The sequence below is a fragment of the Triticum urartu genome, chromosome 2, assembly GCF_003073215.2.
Source record: "Triticum urartu cultivar G1812 chromosome 2, Tu2.1, whole genome shotgun sequence".
Classification (NCBI taxonomy): Eukaryota; Viridiplantae; Streptophyta; class Magnoliopsida; order Poales; family Poaceae; genus Triticum; species Triticum urartu.
The window spans coordinates 600281334-600306967 of NC_053023.1; the positions used below are offsets into that span (position 1 = coordinate 600281334).

General features: G+C 46.9%; 1 long non-coding RNA gene across 6 annotated transcripts; it reads left to right on the forward strand.

The window, feature by feature from the left end:
• The first annotated feature begins 11115 nt into the window (after window positions 1-11115).
• LOC125539095 lies at window positions 11116-15156 on the forward strand. Of its 6 annotated transcripts, none has more exons than XR_007296675.1 (4): window positions 11116-11675; window positions 11764-12483; window positions 12754-12901; window positions 13010-15156. It is a non-coding gene; the product is annotated as an uncharacterized LOC125539095 (long non-coding RNA). The 6 variants fall into 6 exon arrangements; XR_007296677.1 differs by having other exon boundaries at window positions 11119-12483; window positions 13010-13915; window positions 14127-15156; XR_007296674.1 differs by having other exon boundaries at window positions 11123-12483; window positions 13010-14434; window positions 14804-15156.
• Window positions 15157-25634: the final 10478 nt, after the last annotated feature.

Genomic DNA, 25634 nt, shown 5'->3' on the forward strand with positions numbered 1-25634 from the left:
CGAACGCGAATCATATGAACGTGATGAAAACTAGCTTGACAATATTCCCATGTGTCCTCGGGAGCGCTTTTCCTATTATGAGAGTTTGTTCCGGCTTGTCCTTTGCTACAAAAAGGATTGGGCCACCTTGCCGCACTTTATTTACTTTTGTTACTTGTTGCTCATTACAATTTATCTTATCACAAAACTATCTGTTACCACTTATTTCAGTACTTGCAGAGAATACCTTACTGAAAACCGCTTATCATTTCCTTCTGCTCCTCGTTGGGTTCGACACTCTTACTTATCGAAAGGACTACAATAGATCCCCTATACTTGTGGGTCATCACTGTTACCTTTGATTCGACCCGCTGGGGCCGACGAAGAAGTTGAGATGACCCTCAGCGCCTGCGTAAGCTGGCCCCTGCTTTGGCCGAAGAGCCAGATTCGTTTGGGGGCGGGGGACACCACCCCACAAACAAGACCGCCAGTCGTGTCGGTGCCAAGCCATGGCAAGAACGCCGCAACGCTACCGGACATGCTGGACATCCCTATGGCACAGGATCCGGACATGCATATGGCACAGGATCCAGACGACGACGACAACGACGATGGTACATTTACCAACGTCGATAAGTACTTTGCCAAACATGGGTACGGTGATGAGTTCTGCAGGCCTCCTTCTCAAGAACCCAACCAAGACGACCGCGATCTAGCTGGTACGGCGGAGAAACCCAATTGCAACAGGCGTCGTCTGGCGTTCAGTTCTCAGGAGACGCCTCCAGCTGCCGCCTTCACCGAGCCTCAGATAGCTGAGGTGCGAAATATTATCAGCCCCAACACGCTCAAGAAGGCGGTCTGTGAGCAGAACTCGGTCACATTACAGCAGATCAAGAAGAAGGGACGGAAACGAAAGGCTAAAAAGGGCGCCGGTGTGAGCCAGCCGGCACCGAGTATGATCCGTGCTCAGGACGGGCCACCTTCACCTAAGGATATCTCGAGGAGGGTGCATGTGGCAGGTAGGGCGATGCTACCGACAAATATGCTCAATGCTGCAACCGGTGCTATGCGGAGTCTGCATGACAGTGTTCTTTCTTTGGAGAAGCGGCGTCTCAGAGAGAATGATGTGGCATACCCGGTTTTCGTGGCCAAGGTGCCAGAGGGCAAGGGCTTTGTGGATGGCACCATCGGGGGTACGATCGTCATGCGGTTTGATGACATCTTTTCTATGTTTAACCTTCATCCGCTGCACTACACCTTCGTTCGGCTGTTTTCGCTGAGTATGGAGATGCGGATCATTAGAGACAAGACCCCGGACATCGTGATAGTCGACCCCTTCTACATGCGTGCCAAGCTCTTGGGCAGCGCTGGGGACCGCCAAGTCGCGAGTTCACACCTCGAAGGCGTCATTCTGGCAAACCCAGATAAGGATAACTTCCTCGTGGCTTACTTTCCCGAGTAAGTCATCCCTTAACCGCACCGAAATATATGATTTCTTATATTTCGATCGTTCTTTTTTTTCTAACATTCCGTGTTCTGTGCAGTGACATACATTGCACACTCATCCTCTTAAACCCGAAATATTACATGGCCACGTATTTCGACCCGAACCGTGACTCCAAGATGGGCTACACAAATATCAAGAAAGTTCTTGATGATGTTCTCCCCAGCTACACCAAATCTGGAGGCACCTTCACCAGGCCAGTTCGTAGGTACGGCAGGCACGTGTTCGCCCACAATACTAAGTTCTGCTACGTCAAGCAGCCGCCTGGCGGTCAGAAGGATGCCTACTACGCCCTCCATCACATGCGGGCGATCGTACGGGACCATCATCACCTTCTGCTACCAGATAATCTCAAAGATTGGGCCGCGAGCTTGTTGGCAATCCAGGACGCGGACATCAGACAAGAATTCTTTCGCATCCAGTCAGAGTTTGCGGACATCAACCATTAAGATGTCCTTCATACCTCGGGGCAGTTCTACCTCAGATATCAATCGTCCAACAGTGAGATAGACACAACGCTACAATTGCAGGCTGACAACGCTCGCGATTTCATGACCATCACGACAGACGGCGGCTTCATCCACGCTCCGGTCCCATGAGTCGAGTCGAAAGTAGTGATGCTATGTGTAGTTCTGAAACATTGATTGGCTCATGTTGTAATTAAACTTTAATGAATTGTATGTCTCTTTGGTTTGGACAGTCGTTCAACTTAGATGTAATCGATGCTATTTATTAGTAGGACCATGAATCGTGCTATTAATGTCTTGCTTTTTTCTTCTGACCCTTTTGTTGCATACTTATATATTGCTTATGTATTGTCTCTTGTTTGGCTTATGCATAGAGATGCCGTCGTATGTCGTGTACAAGGGTAAGGTTCCCGGAGTCTACGACGACTGGGAGGAGTGTCGGAGACAGGTTCACCGTTTCAGCGGTAACAGTTACAAAGGGTACCCCACTAGGGCGGAGGCGGAATCTAGATACGCCCGCTATCTAGCGGGAGAGAGGAGGGAGCGTTGGAGGAACCGGATGAAGACCAGTTTCATCGCGATGATGCTCATCGTGATGACCGCAGCTATCTTCTATGTGATGATAGTTTAGATGATCGATATCGACTTGTAATGTAAAGACAAACTCGCTACTCGTGGTCTCGAGACTTGTAATGTTTTATCTTTGTTCGGTCTTTTGAATTCGGAGACTAATATGATGAATTGTATTCGGAGACTAATCTTCTATTGTATTCGATGAATCTGCTGTTGCTGTGTGCTGCTATCTACATTCTGTCCAATAATATATTTTGTAACCTGTGCAAAAATTAGAAAAGTAAAAAAAAATAAAACCTAATATTCATACTAATGGCGCATCACCTCAAAGTGCGCCATTAGTATGCCAAAGGATACTAATGGCGCATCACTACACAGTGCGCCATTAGTATGCCAAAGGATACTAATGGCGCATCACCCCACAGTGCGCCATTAGTATGCCAAAGCACGTGGGTAAATATGGCCCCCTGGGAGGCATACTAATGGCGCATGGTGGTTTATACTAATGGCGCACGGCGTGGTGCGCCATTAGTATACCAGATACTAATGGCGCACCAGTGGTGCGCCATTAGTAAAAATACTAGTAGCGTGGTACTAGTGGCGCACCAATAGTGTGTCATTAGTAGGCAAAACTGGTGCGCCACTAGTAGGCCTTTTCCTAGTAGTGCCTTCTGTACCCAAGAGATCCCGTCTTGGGCCTTTTTTCGGAGCTCCGCCGGAGGGGGCATTGATCATGGAGGGCCTCTACATCAACTCCATGGCCCCTCCGATGATGTGTGAGTAGTTTACTTCAGACCTTCAGGTCCATAGCTAGTAGCTAGATGGCTTCTTCTCTCTCTTTGGATCTCAATACAAAGTTCTCCTCGATTCTCTTGGAGATATATTCGATGTAATCTTCTTTTGCGGTGTGTTTGTCGAGATCTGATGAATCGTGGGTTTATGATCAAGTTTATCTATGAACAATATTTGAATCTTCTCTGAATTCTTTTATGTATGGATTGGTTATCTTTGCAAGTCTCTTCTAATTATCAGTTTGGTTTGGCCCACTAGATTGATCTTTCTTGCAATGGGAGAAGTGCGTAGCTTTGGGTTCAATCTTGCGGTGCTCGATCCCAGTGACAGAAAGGGAAACGACACGTATTGTATTGTTGCCATCGAGGATAAAAAGATGGGGTTTACATCATATTGCATGAGTTTATCCCTCTACATCATGTCATCTTGCTTAAGGCGTTACTCTGTTCTTATGAACTTAATACTCTAGATGCATGCTGGATAGCGGTCAATGTGTGGAGTAATAGTAGTAGTTGCAGAATCGTTTCGGTCTACTGGTCATGGACGTGATGCCTATATACATGATCATGCCTAGATATTCTCATAATCTATTCGTTTTTCTATCAATTGCTCGACAGTAATTTGTTCACCCATCGTAATACTTATGCTATCTTGAGAGAAGCCACTAGTGAAACCTATGGCCCCCGGGTCTATTCTCCATCATATAAATTTCCCATCTACTTTATTTTGCAATCTTCACTTTCAATCTATATCATAAAAATACCAAAAATATTTATCTTATTATTATTATCTCTATCAGATCTCACTCTTGCAAGTGGCCGTGAAGGGATTGACAACCCCTTTATCACGTTGGTTGCGAGGTTCTTATTTGTGTGTGTAGGTACGAGGTGACTTGCGCGTGGTCTCCTACTGGATTGATACCTTGGTTCTCAAAAACTGAGGGAAATACTTATGCTGCTTTACTGCATCACCCTTTCCTCTTCAAGAGAAAACCAACGCAGTGCTCAAGAGGTAGCAAGAAGGATTTCTGGCGCCGTTGCCGGGGAGATCTACGCCAAGTCAAGACATACCAAGTACCCATCACAACTCTTATCCTTCGCATTACATTATTTGCCATTTGCCTCTCATTTTCCTCTCCCCCACTTCACCCTTGCCGTTTTATTCGCCCTCTCTTTCTGTTGGCCTCTTTTTCCTTCCTGCTTTATGTGTGCGCGTTCTTTTGCAATCTGTTGTCATCATGTCTGAAACTGGGGAGGTTATCATTGATAAGGATAATAATATGGAAAACTTTGATGCTATTGATGATCCTCTTGAAAATCCTACTATTTTACACACTAAAAAGTTTCGGATTGGTAGCTGTAATATTATTGGGAAGGGAGTTATTCAAGATTTCTTTACTTGTGTCGGTGCTTTTCCCACCATGAGTGGATCTATCCTTCATAAAACTACTAGTCTCGCAGATGCTATATCTTTGCTCATAGTTGAACTTGAAAGACAATTTTTACATATGCATCCTTCCATACAAAGGATTTTCCTAGAATTTTCTAGTATTGAGCATTCTTCTGTTAAGCGAGCAACAACCATCTTTTTAGCTCATGAGTTCAGATTTATAACAAAAGAAGCCAATGAAATTTTTGCGCATTATAGGGGTGGATGCTGGCCGTCCTCCCATAGAAGCGATCCTTTTCTATCAAGAAGACATTATGCGTTTACGGTCTTTAGATCATGTTGCTTTTAATGAAAACCTTAGAAAAAAGGTTCCTACCGATGCTCTTGTCAATAGGATCTCTAAACTTAATGATAATTTTTCCATCCAGAACAATGGGCTAGGTTTTTCCCTTAAATAAAGGCTCATGAATTTTTTCCAAAAGAATGCTTATAATGATGAATTGATTGTGCAATATGAGGGGCCAAAGGAGGAACCAATACCTCCCGAGCTTGATCTTGGGGACTTTTGTCTCATTAAATTTAGCCCTTTTGATTACTTTTGCTTGCCACAAAGAAAGCTTGCTGCTGAACGTAGGGAGTATGAGATGAGCTTTCGCGATTTAACTTATCATTATCATGGCAATACCTAGATTTATCTTCGCTTTTATGCCTAGCTAGGGGCGTTAAACGATAGCGCTTGTTGGGAGGCAACCCAATTTCATTTTTATTCCTTGATTTTTTCTCCTGTTTAGTAATAAAAAATTTATCTAGCCTTTGTTTTGGTTGTGTTTTTTGTGTTTAATTAGTGTTTGTGCCAAGTAGAACCGTTGGGAAGACTTGGGGAAAGTCTTGTTGATCTTGCTGTAAAAAACAGAAACTTTACTGCTCACGAGAATTGCTGGCATTTTTTATTGGAGAGTTCTATTTAGTTAATTATTTTTTCATATGATTAATATATAAATTCCTCACGTCCAGCAATTTATTTTAGAATTTTTGGGGTTCCAGAAGTTTGTGTTAGTTACAGATTACTACAGACTGTTCTGTTTTTGACAAATTCTGTTTTTCGTGTGTTGTTTGCTTATTCTGATGAATCTATGGCTAGTAAAAGAGTTTATAAACCATAGAGAAGTTGGAATACAGTAGGTTTAACACCAATATAAATAAATAATGAGTTCATTACAGTACCTTGAAGTGGTGTTTTGTTTTCTTTCACTAACGGAGCTCACGAGATTTTCTTGTTAAGTTTTGTGTTGTGAAGTTTTCAAGTTTTGGATAAAGATTTGATGGATTATGGGACAAGGAGTGGCAAGAGCCTAAGCTTGGGGATGCCCATGGCACCCCAAGGTAAAATACAAGGACACCAAAAAGCCTAAGCTTGGGGATGCCCCGGAAGGCATCCCCTCTTTTGTCTTCGTTCATCGGTAACTTTACTTGGAGCTATATTTTTATTCGCCACATGATATGTGTTTTGCTTGGAGCGTCTTGTATGATTTGAGTCTTTGCTTTTTAGTTTACCACAATAATCCTTGCTGTACACACCTTTTGAGAGAGACACACATGAATTGGAATTTATTAGAATATTCTATGTGCTTCACTTATATCTTTTGAGCTATATAGTTTTTGCTCTAGTGCTTCACTTATATCTTTTAGAGAACGGTGGTGGTTTTATTTTATAGAAATAATTGATCGCTCATGCTTCACTTATATTATTTTGAGAGTCCTTTAGAACAACATGGCAACTTGCTTTTAGGCATAATAAAAACTTTCATATAAGTGCATTGAATACTAAGAGAAGTTTGATACTTGATGGTTGTTTTGAGATATGGAGATGGTGATATTAGAGTCATGCTAGTTGAGTAGTTGTGACTTTGAGAAATACTTGTGTTGAAGTTTGTGATTCCCGTAGCATGCACGTATGGTGAACCGTTATGTGATGAAGTTGGAGCATGATTTATTTATTAATTGCCTTCCTTATGAGTGGCGGTCGGGGACAAGCGATGGTCTTTTCCTACCAATCTATCCGCCTAGGAGCATGCGCGTAGTACTTTGTTTCGATAACTAATAGATTTTTGCAATAAGTGTGTGAGTTCTTTATGACTAATGTTGAGTCCATGGATTATACGCACCCTCACCCTTCCACCATATTGCTAGCCTCTCTAGTACCACGCAACTTTCGCCGGTACCATAAACACACCATATACCTTCCTCAAAACAGCCACCAGACCTACCTATTATGGCATTTTCATAGCCATTCCGAGATATATTGCCATGCAACTTTCCACTGTTCCGTTCTTATGACACGCTTCATCATTTTCATATTGCCATGCATGATCATGTAGTTGACATCGTATTTGTGGCAAAGCTACCGTTCATAATTCTTTCATACATGTCACTCTTGATTCATTGCATATCCCGGTACACTGCCAGAGGCATTCGCATAGTGTCATATTTTGTTCTAAGTATTGAGTTTTAATCCTTGAGTTGTAAGTAAAAAGAAGTGTGATGATCATCATTATTAGAACATTGTCCCAGTGAGGAAAGGATGATGGAGACTATGATTCCCCCACAAGTCGGGATGAGACTCCGGACGAAAAAAAAGATAAAAAAGTCCAAAAAAAGGCCCAAAAAGTGAGAGAAAAAGAGAGAAGGGACAATGTTACTATCCTTTTTCCACACTTGTGCTTCAAAGTAGCACCATGATCTTCATGATAGAGGGTCTCCTATGTTGTCACTTTCATAAACTAGTGGGAATTTTACATTATAGAACTTGGCTTGTATATTTCAATGATGGGCTTCCTCAAATTGCCCTAGGTCTTCGTGAGTAAGCAAGTTGGATGCACACCCACTTAGTTTCAGTTAGAGCTTTCATACACTTATAGCTCTAGTGCATCCATTGCATGGCAATCCCTACTCACTCACATTGATATCTATTAATGGGCATCTCCATAGCCCATTGATACGCCTAGTTGATGTGAGACTATCTTCTCCTTTTTTTTCTCCACAACCACCATTCTATTCCACCATAGTGGTATATCCATGGCTCACGCTCATATATTGCGTGAAGATTGAAAAAGTTTGAGAACATCAAAAGTATGAAACAATTGCTTGGCTTGTCATCGGGGTTGTGCATGATTTAATATTTTGTGTGATGAAGATAGAGCATAGCCAGACTATATGATTTTGTAGGGATAACTTTCTTTGGCCATGTTATTTTGAGAAGACATGATTGCTTAGTTAGTATGCTTGAAGTATTATTATTTCTATGTCAATATTAAACTTTTATCTTGAATCTTTCGGATCTAAACATTCATGCCACAATAAAGAAAAATTACATTGAGAAATATGTTAGGAAGCATTCCACATCAAAAATTCTATTTTTATCATTTACCTACTCGAGGACGAGCAGGAATTAAGATTGGGGATGCTTGATATGTCTCCAACATATCTATAATTTTTGATTGCTCCATGCTATTATATTATCTATTTTGGATGTTAATGGGCTTATTTTCATACTTTTATATTATTTTTGGGACTAACCTATTAATCGGAGGCCCAGCCCAAATTGCTGTTTTTTTGCCTGTTTTAGTGTTTCGCCGAAAAGGAATATCAAACGGAGTCCAAACGGAATGAAACCTTCGGGAGCATTATTTTTGGAACAAACGTGACCGAGGAGACTTGGAGTGGGCGTCAAGAAACAATCGAGGAGGCCACGAGGCAGGGGGCGCGCCCTCCACCCTCGTGGGCCCCTCGTTGCTCCACCGACCTACTTCTTCCTCCTATATATATATATATATCCATATACACCGCAAACATCCAGGAGCACCACGAAACCCTATTTCCACCGCCGCAACCTTCTGTACCCAAGATATCCCATCTTGGGGCCTTTTCCGAAGCTCCGCCGGAGGGGGCATTGATCACGGAGGGCCTCTACATCAACTCCATGGCCCCTCCGATGATGTGTGAGTAATTTACTTCAGACCTTCGGGTCTATAGCTGGTAGCTAGATGGCTTATTATCTCTCTTTGGATCTCAATACAAAGTTCTCCTCAATTCTCTTGGAGATCTATTCGATGTAATCTTCTTTTGCGGTGTGTTTGTCGAGATCCGATGAATTGTGGGTTTATGATATGAACAATATTTGAATATTCTCTGAATTCTTTTATGTATGATTGGTTCTTTGCAAGTCTCTTTGAATTATCAGTTTGGTTTGGCCTACTATATTGATCTTTCTTGCAATGGGAGAAGTGCTTAGCTTTGGGTTCAATCTTGCGGTGCTTGATCACAGTGACAGAAAGGGAAATGACACGTATTGTATTGTTGCCATCGAGGATAAAAAGATGGGGTTTACATCATATTGCATGAGTTTATCCCTCTACATCATGTCATCTTGCTTAAGGCGTTACTCTATTCTTATGAACTTAATACTCTAGATGCATACTGGATAGCGGTCGATGTGTGGAGTAATAGTAGTAGATGTAGAATCGTTTCGGTCTACTTGTCATGGACGTGATGCCTATATACATGATCATGCCTAAATATTCTCATAATTATTCGCTTTACTATCAATTACTCGACAGTAATTTGTTCACCCACCGTAATACTTATACTATCTTGAGAGAAGCCACTAGTGAAACCTATGGCCCCCGGGTCTATTCTCCATCATATAAGTTTCCCATCTACTTTATTTTGCAATCTTTACTTTCAATCTATATCATAAAAATACCAAAAAAATTTATCTTATTATTATTATCTCTATCAGATCTCACTCTTGCAAGTGGCCGTGAAGGGATTGACACCCCCTTTATCGCATGGGTTGCGAGGTTCTTATTTGTGTGTGTAGGTACGAGGTGACTCGCGCGTGGTCTCCTACTGGATTGATACCTTGATTCTCAAAAACTGAGGGAAATACTTACGCTGCTTTACTACATCACCTTTCCTCTTCAAGGGAAAACCAACGCAGTGCTCAAGGGGTAGCAAACCCCAGTCCGACCGAGGCAACGGAGCAAGCCGGGAATATGACGCCGAAGTCCCCGGCGTGGGTTAATGAAGTGATGACAAAGCTCCCGGTCCAGCCGACGTGGTACATTGGTACGCCGAGGTGACAGCGTTGCCCAACCCGAATCATTTACCTGTGCACAAAAAATAGTGCAAGCCGGAGATAGTAGTAATAATAATAAAATGATTGCATAATTAATTTATGCGAAGTGAATAATGTGGTAAATATGGCTTGAACGCTGAAGTTAGCTCGATGGTGTGATAGTGGTGTGACATGGCGATGTCGACAGAGGTTGGACGGACTCGGTGACAGCGAGAGACTGGCAGACGGACACCATGCACGAGGGTCGGAAAAATTTCTCTGCAAAAATAACGCAGCACAAAAGGACAGAAAATACTCTTTGTATAATAATTTATGTGCTAAACAAATAGCTAAGAAAAATAAAGCCTGGATGGCAATGGTCGTGGAGGACCAAAGCGAATAAAGAAACATCGGTCGAACTTTGATTGTTGCCCGAAGTAGTGCTAGCTGGACTGCTAGTATTCGCCAATACGTGAAGTATTGTTGTAGATTAGATCACAAGGATCGTGCTTGCAAAACTAGTATTTAATTAGTTTAAAAATACTCTAGGCCTATGCACTTTCGAAAAGGATTATTAGGAACTGCCAGCAGCTGATGAAGAGCTAAATTAAAAAAAGGGTACACAGTCCGTACATCCAGCGGTCAGATTGAGTACGGATCCAATGTATCGCCAAGCAGCGAAGCGAACACAGTCCATACATTATACGAGTCAGTGGATGAGGATTGAGGAGCCCCATCCGCATTGCTTGTTTACTCCTCAGACTATACGTTTGCGCTTTTTTCTTTCGATCAATCTCACGTGAAGTAACCACGAAGACAGATCATCGGATCAATATGATCGCTCCACGTTGTGCTCCGCCGCAGAAGAAATTTCTGTGGACAGAATAACATGAACGAGCAGTGGTAATTCGTAAAGAATTTCAATTTACTTTCATTATTTTAAATGAAAACATAACACCTGATTTGGCTAGGCGAGGTGACAACATGATAGGGTCACAATCGAATTTTGATGTCCACCAAGCTGCGGACAAGGATTTGACCAGCAAGAAGCCGGCCGGATTGGCTCCAATAAAAACGCCACGTACGAGCATCAGCAGGATACATCTGCAAAAATAATACAGTACCGTCCAACAAAAAATATTATGTGTAATAATCTCTCTCTAATAATAAAACACGGATTGAGTTTTCGGGTTTACCGTCACGGTATTTTCACAAAAACGTCCCTGTTATTTAATGCATTCAACCCGCAGTCCCTTTCTAAGTGGATTCTTAAAAAACGTTTCGTTTTTGCACAAAACGCCCCGTTGTTTAGTATATTCAACCCGCGGTTCTTTTTAAAGTGCAATTGAATAAAGACACGGCTTCCTTCCATGCTCCTCGATCTGTACGGTATGGCGCCGCCGCCGGCCCGCCGGTCTTCTTCTCCGGCCGTCAGTGCCCTCTTTTCCTTCCCCTCAATATCCGCTCCTAATCTTCTCCGGCGTCTCCCGCAGTCTCCTCAATCTCCAACCTCTTGCTCCAGTGCTGTTCTTCTCTGATTTGGATCGAGTTGGAGTCCGTCTCCAACACAAAATCATGGAGTGCCCGAGCCGGATTGGACTTGCCGGCCATAAGAAGGAAGGATCCTCCACTGCTTGCCTGCCTTGCGCCTCCCGGCGTTCTCGCGTCGCGGCTCGACCTGGCCCTTGCCCTGTCTCTCGCCATCGGCTGCCAGGTCAGAGACCTCGCCTCGGTCCTCCTTCTTAGCGCCTGGGTCGCCAGCCACGCTCAGCCCCCTCCTTGGCTTCGATCTGATGGCCCTTCCCCAACCTCCTCGACCTCGACAGATCCGGGAGGCCGCTGCTCGGTCAGGAAGGTGTGTTGTGATGTCTGAAGTCCTCTTACTTCCACTAAGTTTCAGGTTTAACCTCTGTATAATCTCAACTCAAGCAAGTTTCGCGCAGCAATTGAGGAGGCTTTCCTAGCCCAGCTTGTTTTTCTGAACTCCAAATAGGTGGGTTTTTCTCTCTCTCGAGTAGTTTGTGGATGAGCTTCCATGTATAGGCTTTGCTGACTACAGTTTTTTAAGGATTAGAAAATACAGAGTATTCCTGTCCTGATTGTACACAAGAGAATAATGATAGTTGAACCTCGAAGGGGCATATGTGCTAGAGCGGCGGAAGCTTGTGAAGCCATGGTCTGTGATCTGCAGATATATAGTAGGAACAAGTGCGATTTGGATTTCCTTTTTGTTTGTCTTATGTGTCGCTTTGAGATGATGAGGCCGAGATATGGCCTTGCTGCTGTGCGTCAGAACCATGGCTCGAATGTGTGTTCCAGCCTCTATCAGACCTGGCCTCTAAGCATATACTTCCAGTTTAGTTCAATAAAGGAAAGCTTTCTCTTCATGGTTTGCTCCTTATGATTCAAGAAGGAAGACCACTAGACACTTTTCTATAATTAGGTGATGTAGTGAACCTTCATCTTGCAGTCAAATTGCTTACATATACTGCCTCTTCATTTGCACCGTCGAAAATTGCACATGGGCTGATTCAGACTTTGAGGGTTCAGAAAACAGCTTGAAGAGCCAATCGGTATGAAGGTGTTGCTCCTTTGTACCAGATCGTAAATAGAAGGGGACATGGTTCAGATTTGTGACTATTGTGTGCTCTTGGACAGCCGAGGTACATGTTAGTTTTCTTTAACTACAGAAGCTAAATTCTTGTGAATTAGGATATCAGGTGTACACATTACTTTTATTTTGAATCATGTTCTCAATGCACTATCTATCTATCCAAGTATTCAAGGGAATTAATGGTGGCGGAATACATGCGTTTGCTCGTGCCCTTGTGCCCCTTGATGCTCGACCTTTTTTGGGGTTCTAGCATGACTCTGTGGTCAGTCTTACTGAGATTGTTGGTCCTGTTCTAACTTATGATAATGTTGATCGGCAGGGAGTGGGTGTCAGAAGAGGGACGTTGGTGGTGTTCGAGATGTATCGGTGGTCAGCTGTTGGCAGGGCCCTCATGGAGACACTGGACAAGATGGTGCTCAGTGGTGTGCTCAGCCCCAAGCTCGCCTTAAGCATCCTCCTGCAGTCCGGTAAGGTCCATTCGACATTTCCTCATTTGTGAATCAATCAACAAGCCTATAAAATAATAAATTGCATGCAGTTGGGTATTTTTATCTTGATCTTCTTGTTTCTTTTAGTCCATGAGAGGTTGGAGCACCAGGTCTAGCAAGGCATTCTTCAAGTAATTCATCTCATCCAGTAGGTTGATTGTTTTTTTGGTAAGTCATCTCATCCAGTAGCTTGATAGTAGGGCTGGTTTCTATTGGTGCATTACTTCGTAAAGAAAATAAATCACATTGCATTTACCCAATGATTTTTGTCCAGAACCAATCATATTATTTCTTTTCTACGAGTACTATATATGTTGATTATTCAGAGGTCTCATCTTCTTGAGACTTGCAAAGGTAAGACGTACGAAGAATGAGAGATGGTGCAAGTTTCTTAAGTTTATCATCCCATTGAAGCATCACAAAATGCAAGTAGTACTATTCAAAGGGGTGAAGAAATAACATGCTAATCATTTTTAGAGGGCAAACTAGCTACCATTTTTTTAAATGGAGTGTGGCATTGACCTCTGAGTCTGGAGCAATTGTACTAAAAGTGTTTGATATTAACAAGTGACAACTAGCCAGACTGGTTACATGTGATGCGCTCCCTAGAGGCGCAACAGAGGCGATAAACTCTTAGGTATTTTTGGTAAAATAAATTTGTTCTTCTGTACATTTTGTTGTACGAGCTAAAACATGGCAATTTAGACAAACAACACACTTCAGCCTCTGCTTATAATTGGATTAAAGATGCACATCTGCCTTTTCTTGCGTTGTGCTCAGAGCATAGAATTTCATTCTGTTAATTCATTGATCGTGGCAGGATTTAAACTTCTACAGGAAATTAGTAGTGATTGTTTGTACTGCATTTCAAAGTTAGAACTAAAGGAGACACGGGCGTGACAATTACACCATTTGAAGGTCTATCTTTTGCACAATCTGAATTTATTATTGTGTTGGCGAGCTATGAAAGAACGGTGGTGCTGCAGCACTGAGGTACGTATATTACTTGCAATGACATGCATTTGATGGCCACCTTTACAGAAGCTCCTCTCTGGAAACAAGGAGCAAATGACTATTATTTGAAATATGTTGTGCATTATTATTTTTGGTTATGTTCCAAAATCCTAGATGCATAGCAAAGCACATTAGTGGATATATGAATCATTTTTGTCTACTGATTCTTGTTCAATTACTTTTATGAAAGGCAAGGGTATGCACTTTTCACTATCAATCTTGGAGTAAGACGCCTGCATGTGAGGAGTAGTTGATGAAAGCTATTGGTTACCACACCTCTTATTAGTGCCAAGTTGTAGCATCTGAATTGCTGTGGTGTTCTTTCATAGTCTTTCTTAGCTTTATTTATTTTCCATTGATTGCTGACCTAGTGTTGTAATTTCCCATAACTGCAAACTATCGGGCTAACATATTGGCATCTGCCAGTATTGCCCTTCATATGGAAAGACTGAAAATGCTGAAGAACTGCCTGGCAAGCATATTGGCAGTAGACTTTCGGTGAGACTTCAGTTTCCATCATCAAAGTGCTCGTAAGATTAGTTAAGTAGAAAATGTTTTATTAAAGGACTCATAAAGCTTATTTGGAATTGGATGAGGTTACTTTATGGAACAACAACGTGTGATATGCTAAGTAATAAACGGTTACATAAGTTCATTCAGGAGTTCACCATCAATTTGCTATGGTTATCATAAGTCATGGACTACTAATGATATAAATCTACATATTGACCTCTTATTATACCCTGAGTGCCATCAATTTCAAGAGAATAACGAGGCATGCTACCTGCTTTATTCTTCCTTGCATAACTATATATGCAGCTGGACTTTATCATTTGTCACACTGATTTATACAGTGTAATTATGTAGCCACCCATTGCGTCAAAACGAGCCTTCCTTGGTCCAGGGAGATAGAGAAGGTGGCTCGTTCGCAAGTTCAAGCTGGCCATGAGCGACGCTCTTAGTCGCTCCCAGCAATGCACTGCGTGTTGGCTGGGATCTTACCCAGATAGTATCTCCAGTACTGTAATGGCAGATTATACTCCTGATTAGTTGAGTGATACAATTTCTTTCCAATTTTTTTTTGTTTTAGCCCATGGTTATTTGGTTAAAGATTGTTATGTTTTTTGTTCTCCCGTTGCAACGCACGAGCATTTGTGCTAGTAATCTACAAAACACAGTACAACGGCAGGTATTGAGTCCTCCCTGTTGATCGCCTCTTAGTGCACATAGCAATTTGAGGGAAGAGAAAATTGGCCAAGTACTCCACGTGAAGTAGTAGTGCTAGGTGTTGAGTATATTATGTGCGTATATGTTTGTGTATAGGGCCCATCTTCTGTTTTCTCTGTATAGTTAAGGTTGTGACCCACCTTTGTACTTATATATACGTGCCTGGTGCACCGATCAATACATCGCGATTGCACAGTCCATATCCTGCCCTTCTACATGGTATCTATCACAGCACGATCCTAAGCCGCCGCCGCCGCTCCTCCCCGCCGCCGCCATCAGCCGCCGCCGCCGCCACCGTCCTCCCGGTCGCCGCCGCCGCTGGTTGCTGCCGCTCCTCCCCACCACTCCGTCTTCCGCCACCGCCGCCTCTCCTCGAGGCCGCCGCCGAACGCCGCTAGCTTCCGCCCACCTCCCGCACCACCCGCCCGTGCCGCGCACCCCACCTCCAGCCCGCGCCGCACCACCTCCCAACTCGCGCCGCGTCACGCGCCCCAAACCCTAACCCTAGCCATGAGCTCCTCCTCCTCCACCGTCTCAAACCCGTTCGCTGGTCCCGATGTCACCCTTGTCCGCGACCTCATCATCCATGAGCGTGTCCCGGTGAAGCTTGATCAAAACACCGCATCCTACTCCGCTTGGAAGCGGTATTTTTCGCTTGTGTTCCGTGAGTACCTCCTACACGGCCACGTGGACGGCACCGTGGACTCGGCGCTCATGATCAACGACGAGGAGTGGATGATCCTCGACGCCACCATCACCCGCTGATTCTACCTCACCATCTCCAGCGACCTCTTCCACACCGTGGTGGCTGACGACGACGATGCCTACGCGGTCTGGACCAAGCTCAACGGCCTCTTCACCGACAACAGGCTGCAGCGCAAGGTCCTTCTCCACGACGAGTTTTATGGGTGCCAGCAGCTTGACTCGTCCATCGATGATTTTTGCATGCGCCTCAAGAAGCTTGCCGATGAGCTCCGTGATCTCGGGGAGACGATCGGTGACGAGCTCCTCATCAGCACCCTCACCGTCGGACTCAATGAGGATTTTGGGAACGCCGACTCCAACCTCACCCTCATCCCGGAGCCTACCTTCGCTAAGGTGGTCGCGTACCTCAAGTTGGAGGAGCGCCGGATGCGGATGGCATGGACTCGCGCAACCCACACCGCCCTCGTCGCCGGCACCCGCGGGGCTCAAGGCCCGCCACCACCGCGCCCGACGCCGCCCCAGCCGGCTGCGCCCGGCTTCCCGCCCGCCCCGGCCGCTCCCTTCCCGCCGCCCCAGCCGGCGGCCAATGGGGGGTCGTCGCGCGGCCGTCGCGATGGCCGCAAGTAGGGGGCGCCAGAGCTCAGGGAGGAGCACCCCGCCCGCCGCAGCCAGCCTATCAGCCGGCCCCGTGGTACGCTGGCCCGAACCCACGGACCGGCGTCGTGCACGCCTACTCCACGCCGGTTCCCCGTGCCCCTGCCCCGGGTATCCTCAGCGCGTGGCCACCGTCGCACCAGGCGTTCTACGCCGCGCCGCAGCCCTATGCGGCGCCCTACGCGGCGCCTTACGGCCAGCAGCCGCAGCCAAGCGGGCTGCCGCTGCTGCCCCTGACGGCCCCGCCACAGCCTCTCCCGCCGGCGCCGTGGGACCCGGCCCTCCTGGCGGCACTCCACACCGCCCCTTCTCCATCCAGCTACACCGGCGACGGCGACTGGTACATGGACACCGGAGCAATCGCCCACATGGCGGCTTATCCCGGTAACCTCCACACCTCCTATCCCGTCCACACTTCCAACCGCATCACCGTCGGTGACGACTCCTCTCTTCCTATCACCCACATAGGTCATGCATATTTTCTGTCTAACTCCACTCCAATATCCATGTCTAATGTCTTAGTTTCTCCTAAGCTTATTAAAATTCTTGTTTCTGTTCGTTCTCTTACACGTGAAAATCATGTTACCGTTGAATTTGACGAGTATGGTTTTTCTGTTAAGGACGCTCGCACGCGGATGGTGATCCACCGATGTGACACCCCCGACGAGCTCTACCCCGTTCACTCCGCCACCTCCACCACTTCCGCCGCCCCTGTCGCTCTCGCCACCAGAGTGGATCTTTGGCACGCTCGCTTGGGTCATCCTAATCCTACCACCCTTCACCATATACTTTGGAGTTTTTCTTTCACGTGTAATAAGAACGAGGATCACTCGTGTCATGCATGTCGCCTCGGCAAACATGCTCGTCTCCCGTTTAGGGCTTCTTCTTATGTTGCATCGTACCCGTTTGAGTTAATTCATAGTGATGTTTGGACATCTCTTGTTGCCAGTAACATGGGCTTTCTTTATTATCTTGTCATACTTGATGATTTCTTGCATTATATGTGGACCTTCCCATTGCGCCGCAAGTCGGATGCTATATCCACTCTCGCCGCCTTCTACTCCTATGTTCTCACGCCGTTTGGTCGTCCCATTCTCGCGTTGTAGACAGATAATGGGAAGGAGTTCGACAACCTCGCTGTTCGCACTCTTCTCACCACACATGGCACGACTTTTCGTCTCACTTGCCCGTACACCTCGCAGCAGAACGGTCGCGCTGAGCGTATCCTTCGCATTCTTAATGACTGCGTTCGGACTCTTCTTTTTCATGCCAATGTGCCTCCGCGCTTTTGGCCTGATGCTCTCGCCACCGCTTCACTCCTCATTAACATCCGTCCCTGTCGCACTCGCGGGAACTTTGCATCTCATCACCTGCTCTTCGGTGCACCACCTTCTTATGATGAGCTTCGCATCTTCGGCTGCCTTTGCTACCCTAGCATCGCCGCTACTGCGCCTCATAAGCTTGCACCCCGCTCCGTCGCCTGCATCTTTCTCGGCTACCCACCTAACACCAAGGGCTATCGCTGCTATGATCCTGTCTCCCATCGTGTTTTCACCTCCTGACACGTTTACTTTGATGAGATGGTGTTTCCATTTCAGCGGCAGGTACCCCTTGTCGCCTCGTCACCGCCGGCCACCGCCGGCCCTTTGGTGACTCCGTCAGGTGGACGGCCCCGCCCGGCCCTTGGACCGCCTCCGGGGTTTGGCGGTCCTCGCGCCGTGGGACGAGCTGCGTCGCGCGCCCCCATGCTGGTGCCTGCCCCCTCGGCCTCCTCGGCCGACGCCGCGGCTGGCGCCCTCCCTCACCCGCCGCCCTCGACTCGGGCGCCGCGGGCTCGGGCACTCCAGGCTTGGCCGCCCCTTCGGCCGCCTCGGCCGCCGCCTCCCTGGCTTCTTCGCCGGCCGCTTCGCCGATGGCTTCGCCGGCCGCCTCGCCGGTGGCTTCGCCGCCCATCACGCCGACCGCTCCGATGTTGCCGCATGGCCCTGTTACACGGGCTAGAGCCGGCGTTCACCGTCCGAGCCTCCGGTACTCCAGCGATGAGGACCTCCTCGCCGTCTCCACCGCGGAGCTGTCTCCCCTTCCCGCGTCCGCTCGCGCAGCCCTCCGTGATCCTCACTGGCTTGCGGCGATGCAGGAAGAGTTCGACGCCCTTCAGCGGAACCGTACCTGGACACTGGTTCCCCGGCCTCCTCGCACCAACGTCATCACCAGCAAGTGGGTTTTTCGCCACAAGACCCGCTCGGATGGTACCCTTGAGCGATACAAGGCTCGCTGGGTGGTTCGTGGTTTGCGACAGCGCGCTGGAGTTGACTTCACTGAGATGTTTGCCCCGGTTGTCAAACCGGGCACGATCCGCACTATCCTCCAGCTTGCAGTGTCCCGAGGCTGGCCAGTTCATCAGATGGATGTCTCCAACGCCTTCCTCCACGGCCATCTTGAGGAGCAGGTGTATTGTGAGCAGCCCACGGGTTTTGTCGGCGCATCTCTTCTTGGCCATGTGTGTCTGCTGTCCCGGTCTCTCTACGGGCTCAAGCAAGCACCCCGCGCCTGGTACCAGCGGATCGCCGGGTTTCTTCATACACTGGATTTCAACGTCACTCGCTCGGATGCCTCATTATTTGTCTATCGCCACGGTGACACCACTACATATCTGCTCCTGTACGTCGATGACATCATCCTGACGGCCTCCTCCGCGGATCTTCTTAGCAGGTTACTCTTCGGCTGCGTGATGAGTTTGCCATCAAGGACTTGGGTGATCTACATTATTTCCTTGGCATTGAGGTCGTTCGTCGCCCGGACGGTTTCTTTCTTCATCAGCAGAAGTATGCGCACAAGCTTCTTGAGCGTGCTGGCATGCTCAACTGTCACCCTGTTGACACGAAGGCCAAGGTTTCTGCTCTTGAGGGCTCTCCAGCGTCGGATGCTCCTTTCTACCAGTCTATCGTTGGTGCTCTTCAGTATCTGACTCTCACCAGACCGGATCTTCAGTATGATGTTCAGCAGGTGTGTCTCCACATGCACGCCCCTCGTGACTCCCATTGTACTCTCGTGAAGTGGATCCTCCATTACATTCGCGGCACGATGACCCTTGGACTCTCCCTCACAGCGTCCACTTCTCTGGAGATGATGGCCTACTCCGACGCGGACTGGGCTGGCTGCCCAGACACTCGTCAATCCACCTCTGGCTACTGCGTCTACCGCAGTCCTTCACTCGTTTCGTGGTCGTCCAAGCGACAACCCACGGTTTCGCGCTCCAGCGCGGAGGCTGAGTACCGAGCTGTGGCTAACGCTGTTGCTGTGTGCACCTGGCTACGACAGTTACTTCACGAGCTGCATCACGACGTCTCCCAGGCTACAGTTGTCTACTGCGACAATGTTTCTGCGGTGTACCTCTCCGCCAAACCCGTTCGTCATCGCCGGACTAAACACATTGAGCTGGACATTCACTTTGTGCGCAAGCAGGTGGCCCTTGGACGCATTCGGGTGCTCCACGTGCCGACTGCACAACAGTTCGCCGATGTGATGACGAAGGGACTGCCGACTTCCACCTTTGAGGAGTTTCGTTCCAGTCTCTGCGTCACTGGCGCCGCTTCGACTGCGCGCGGGGGGGGGGGGGGGGGGGGGGGGGGGGGTGTTGAGTATATTGTGTACGTATATGTTTGTGTATAGGGCCCACCTCCTGTTTCCTTTGTATAATTGAGGTTGTGGACCACCTCTGTACTTATATATACGTGCCTGGTGCACCGATCAATACATCGCGATTGCATAGCCCACATCTTGCCCTTCTACACTAGGTACTTAGCTAAACCAGTACTAGCGTCTGATCCAAGTAGCAGTAGCAGTAGTTAGTCTAGTAGTCACCAATAAGTGGAGACTGGATGCAAACCAGTACATAATTTTGGCAGTACAAAGCAAACTTTAGTAAAAATAAAAAACTACTAGCGAACAACCGACGGCCGCCTAGGTGCTGAATTAAATAAGGAAAAGGGAAGATAATGAGGGAAAGGATCTCCCTAGATGATCGCCGCCCATGGTGGATTTGCCCTCGGCTTCGCGGTCAAGCACCGTGTGCGTCGCCAGGGACCAGCTTGACAATCAATCAAACGCCGCCGTCTGCCGATCAAGGGACCAGGGTAAAGTGCTAGACACCGCGAGGGAGCGCGTCGTCGATCGCAGATTTTTTAGACTTTTTTATCTCGACCTAGTCCGCGGACGAAGCATGCAAACCAGCGATTTTTTCCACAAAAACTAACTTGTACAAAATAGATCTGATTAGAAAAATATCACCTGATCATCGCATCGATCCATGACGATCACCCAACAGGCTCTCAATGAAAGCACCAATGTCGGTTCTATATCCGACGTATCTCGTAGTAGGGGTCCTAAGCTAGGCGTCTTGGAACGATGGTAACATGGACACGGATTTTACCCAGCTTCAGGCTCTCTCGAAGAGATAATACCCTACATGCTGCTTTTGATTGTATTCATATGGGTGTAGTACAGAGTACATGTATCTACCACGAGATTGTAGTAATGAATATTAGATTGTCTATTGACTAGCCTAGCCTCGGTTTATATAACACACCAGAGGCCTAGGGTTTAGGGGAGTCCTCGTCTTGTGCGCCAAGTCTCGTGGGATCTTCCTTGTATGCGGTATGGGCTGCCCAAAGTGGCCCATGAGTGAACCGCCATGGGGGGTCCTCGACCCAATCCAACTGGCCGGGAGACGACGTGGTGAGTACCCCCTAGTCCAGGACACCGTCACTAACCTCCCTACCCATTCATGGTGATTTGTTTGAACCAGGTTGTCAGCTGTATGAGAATAAACTGCAGATCATTTTTCATAAGCCTGAGCCAAATATGAGTCAGATGCTCAGTATGATGAAGCCATTGCCAATTGATGTTGAATATCCAAAGGAGTTCTTTGTCAATGACCTCGAGTACCTGCCCCACACAGTCTATCATATTCCGAGCCATACTCTGTGGCCTATCAAGGGATATTCTCCAAACGCCAAGCTTGAAGGCGCTATGAAGACATTGGTCTTCTACATCATCAATGGCGGCGCTATGAAGACATTGGTCTTCTACATCATCAATGGCATCAGGTTTAACACTCAAGATTTCTTCATTCCGACAATTGGCTGCTTCAGGCATTGATCTTCTTGGCCTCAAGTTTTATGCTCCATGGGTTATGCGGCTGATTAAGCTTCACTCTACTATCAACTATCAACCTTCAACGCGCAATCATGTTGTATTCTTGCCTGAAGTCGATATGTCACATGAAGCCATATACCCTGAGCCTGCTAAGGAGCCAGTTTGTGAAGACAATGCGGCATTCAAAGCTTCACCCAGCCAATTGAAGGCATACATGTGCCCAATCCTCCTGCTCCTGATGGTTCCCTTGCTAGTCAACTACGTCTGCCGCATCGTGCAAACACTGATGCCACAGCCAGCAATATTTCTCAAAGACCAAATAAGCGTTCCCGTGTCCTCAATGACAGAGAACTTCTTGTATCGCTTCATCAAAAACAGGATAGGCATCATGACTGGCTGAAGTGCCAAATGCAGAGTCTTTTTATTGATGTCAATCGCATTCACAATCTAGCTACCAATAATTCATTCATTGCGCATGAAGCCTGTCGGCGGTCCTAGAAGAGCCTCACACTACTCTGTTTTGAAGATGATCTTCGTGAAGATGGCTTCACAGAATGATTCAAGTTTGACTCCAGGCCTCCACAATCTGCAAGTTGGCGTCCAACTCCTTCTATTGAAGATTCAGAGTATTCATCTTCGACTGCAACTGTTGTTGCGAGAGTCATTGATGAAGAAGATGATGCCACTTCACTAGCGATGGCTTCACTGCATCACGATGCTGCACCAGACCTGTCTGCACCGCCCAACACCACCGTCGACAGATACGTCTCCAATGTATCTATAATTTTTTATTGTTCAATGCTATTATATTATCCATCTTGGATGTTTTATATGCATTTATATGCTATTTTATATGATTTTTGGGACTAACCTATAGACCTAGAGCCCAGTGCCAGTTTCTGTTTTTCTTCCTTTTTTTGAGTTCTACAGAAAAGGAATACCAAACAGAGTCCAATTGACATGCCAATTTTTGATGATTTTTTATGGACCAAAAGAAGCCCCCGGAGTAAAACAGCTGGGCCAGAAGAGTCCCGGGACATCCACGAAGGTGGGGGCGCGGCCTACCCCCCGGGCGCGCCGCCCTATCTCGTAGACGACTCGGGGACCCCCCTGACTTGTTCCTGACGCCAAAAAATTCCTATAAATACAAAAATCTCCAGAAAATAACCTAGATCAGGAGTTCCGCCGCCGAAAGCCTCCATAGCCACCGAAAACCAATCTAGACCCGTTTCGGCACCCTGTCGGAGGGGGGATCCCTCACCGGTGGCCATCTTCATCATCCCGACATTCTCCATGATGAGGATGGAGTAGTTCACCCTCGGGGCTGAGGGTATGTACCTATAGCTATGTGTTTGATCTCTCTCTCTCTCTCTATCTCTCTCTCGTGTTCTTGATTCAGCACGATCTTGATGTATCGCGAGCTTTGCTATTATAGTTGGATCTTATGATGTTTCTTCCCCTCTATCTCCTTGTGATGAATTGAGTTTTGCCTTTGAAGTTATCTTATCGGATTGAGTCTTTAAGGATTTGAGAACACTTGATGTATGTCTTGCATGTGCTTATCTGTGGTGACAATGGGATATTCACGTGATCCACTTGATGTATGTTTTGGTGATCAACTTGCGAGGTACTTGACCTCGTGAACTTATGCATAGGGGTTGGCACACGTTTTCGTCTTGACTCTCCGGTAGAAACTTTGGGGAACTCTTTGAAGTTCTTTGTGTTGGTTGAATAGATGAATCTGAGATTGTGTGATGCATATTGTATAATCATACCCACAGATACTTGAGGTGACAGTGGAGTATCTAGGTGACATTAGGGTTTTGGTTGATTTGTGTCTTAAGGGGTTATTCTAGTACGAACTCTAGGATAGATTGAACGGAAAGAATAGCTTCGTGTTATTTTACTACGGACTCTTGAATAGTCGATCAGAAAGAATAACTTTGAGGTGGTTTCTGTTGAGGAACGTAGCAGAAATTCAAAATTTTCTACGCATCACCAAGATCAATCTATGGAGTCATCTAGCAACGAGGGAGGAGTGGATCTACATACCCTTGTAGATCGCGCGCGGAAGCGTTCAAGAGAACGGGGTTGATGGAGTCGTACTCGTCGTGATCCAAATCACCGATGATCCTAGCGCCGAATGGACGGCACCTCCGCGTTCAACACACGTACGGAGCAGCGACGTCTCCTCCTTCTTGATCCAGCAAGGGGGGAGGAGAGGTTGATGGAGATCCAGCAGCACGACGGTGTGGTGGTGGAAGCAGCGGGATTCCAACAGGGCTTCGCCAAGCGCTGCGGGAGGAGGGAGATGTGTCATGGGAGGGAGAGGGAGGCGCCAGGGCTTAGGTAGTGCTGCCCTCCCTTCCCCCCACTATATATAGGGCCAAGGGAGAGGGGGGGCGCAGCCTTGGCCCTTCCTCCAAGGAAGGGTGCGGCCAGGGAGGAGTCCCTCCTCCCCAAGGCACCTCGGAGGTGCCTTCCCCTTTTAGGACTCTTCCTTCCCCTTATCTCTTGGCGCATGGGCCTCTTGGGGCTGGTGCCCTTGGCCCATATAGGCCAAGGCGCACACCCCTACAGCCCATGTGGCCCCCCGGGGCAGGTGGCCCCACCCGGTGGACCCCCGGGACCCTTCCGGTGGTCCCGGTACAATACCGGTGACCCCGAAACTTGTCCCGATGGCCAAAATAGCACTTCCTATATATAATTCTTTACCTCCGGACCATTCCGGAACTCCTCGTGACGTCCGGGATCTCATCCGGGACTCCGAACAACTTTTGGGTTACCGCATACTAATATCTCTATAACCCTAGCGTCACCGAACCTTAAGTGTGTAGACCCTACGGGTTCGGGAGACATGCAGACATGACCGAGATGACTCTCCGGTCAATAACCAACAGCGGGATCTGGATACCCATGTTGGCTCCCACATGTTCCACGATGATCTCATCGGATGAACCACGATGTCAAGGACTTAATCAATCCCGTATACAATTCCCTTTGTCTAGCGGTACGATACTTGCCCGAGATTCGATCGTCGGTAACCCGATACCTTGTTCAATCTCATTACCGGCAAGTCTCTTTACTCGTTTCATAACACATCATCCCGTGATCAACTCCTTGATCACATTGTGCACATTATGATGATGTCCTACCAAGTGGGCCCAGAGATACCTCTCCGTTTACACGGAGTGACAAATCCCAGTCTCGATTCGTGCCAACCCAACAGACACTTTCGGAGATACCTGTAGTGTACCTTTATAGCCACCCAGTTACGTTGTGACGTTTGGCACACCCAAAGCACTCCTACGGTATCCGGGAGTTGCACAATCTCATGGTCTGAGGAAATGATACTTGACATTAGAAAAGCTTTAGCATATGAACTACATGATCTTGTGCTAGGCTTAGGATTGGGTCTTTGTCCATCACATCATTCTCCTAATGATGTGATCCCGTTATCAATGACATCCAATGTCCATGGTCAGGAAACCGTAACCATCTATTGATCAACGAGCTAGTCAACTAGAGGCTTACTAGGGACATGGTGTTGTCTATGTATCCACACATGTATCTGAGTTTCCTATCAATACAATTCTAGCATGGATAATAAACGATTATCATGAACAAGGAAATATAATAATAACTAATTTATTATTGCCTCTAGGGCATATTTCCAACAGTCTCCCACTTGCACTAGAGTCAATAATCCAGTTCACATTGATATGTGATTAACACTCAAGGTCACATCCCCATGTGACTAACACCCAAAGAGTTTACTAGAGTCAATAATCTAGTTCACATTACCATGTGATTAACACTCGATGAGTTTTTGGTTTGATCATGTTATGCTTGTGAGAGATGTTATAGTCAACGGGTCTGAATCTTTCAGATCCGTATGTACTTCGCAAATTTCTATGTCATCTTGTAGATGCAACTACTACGCTACATTTGGAGC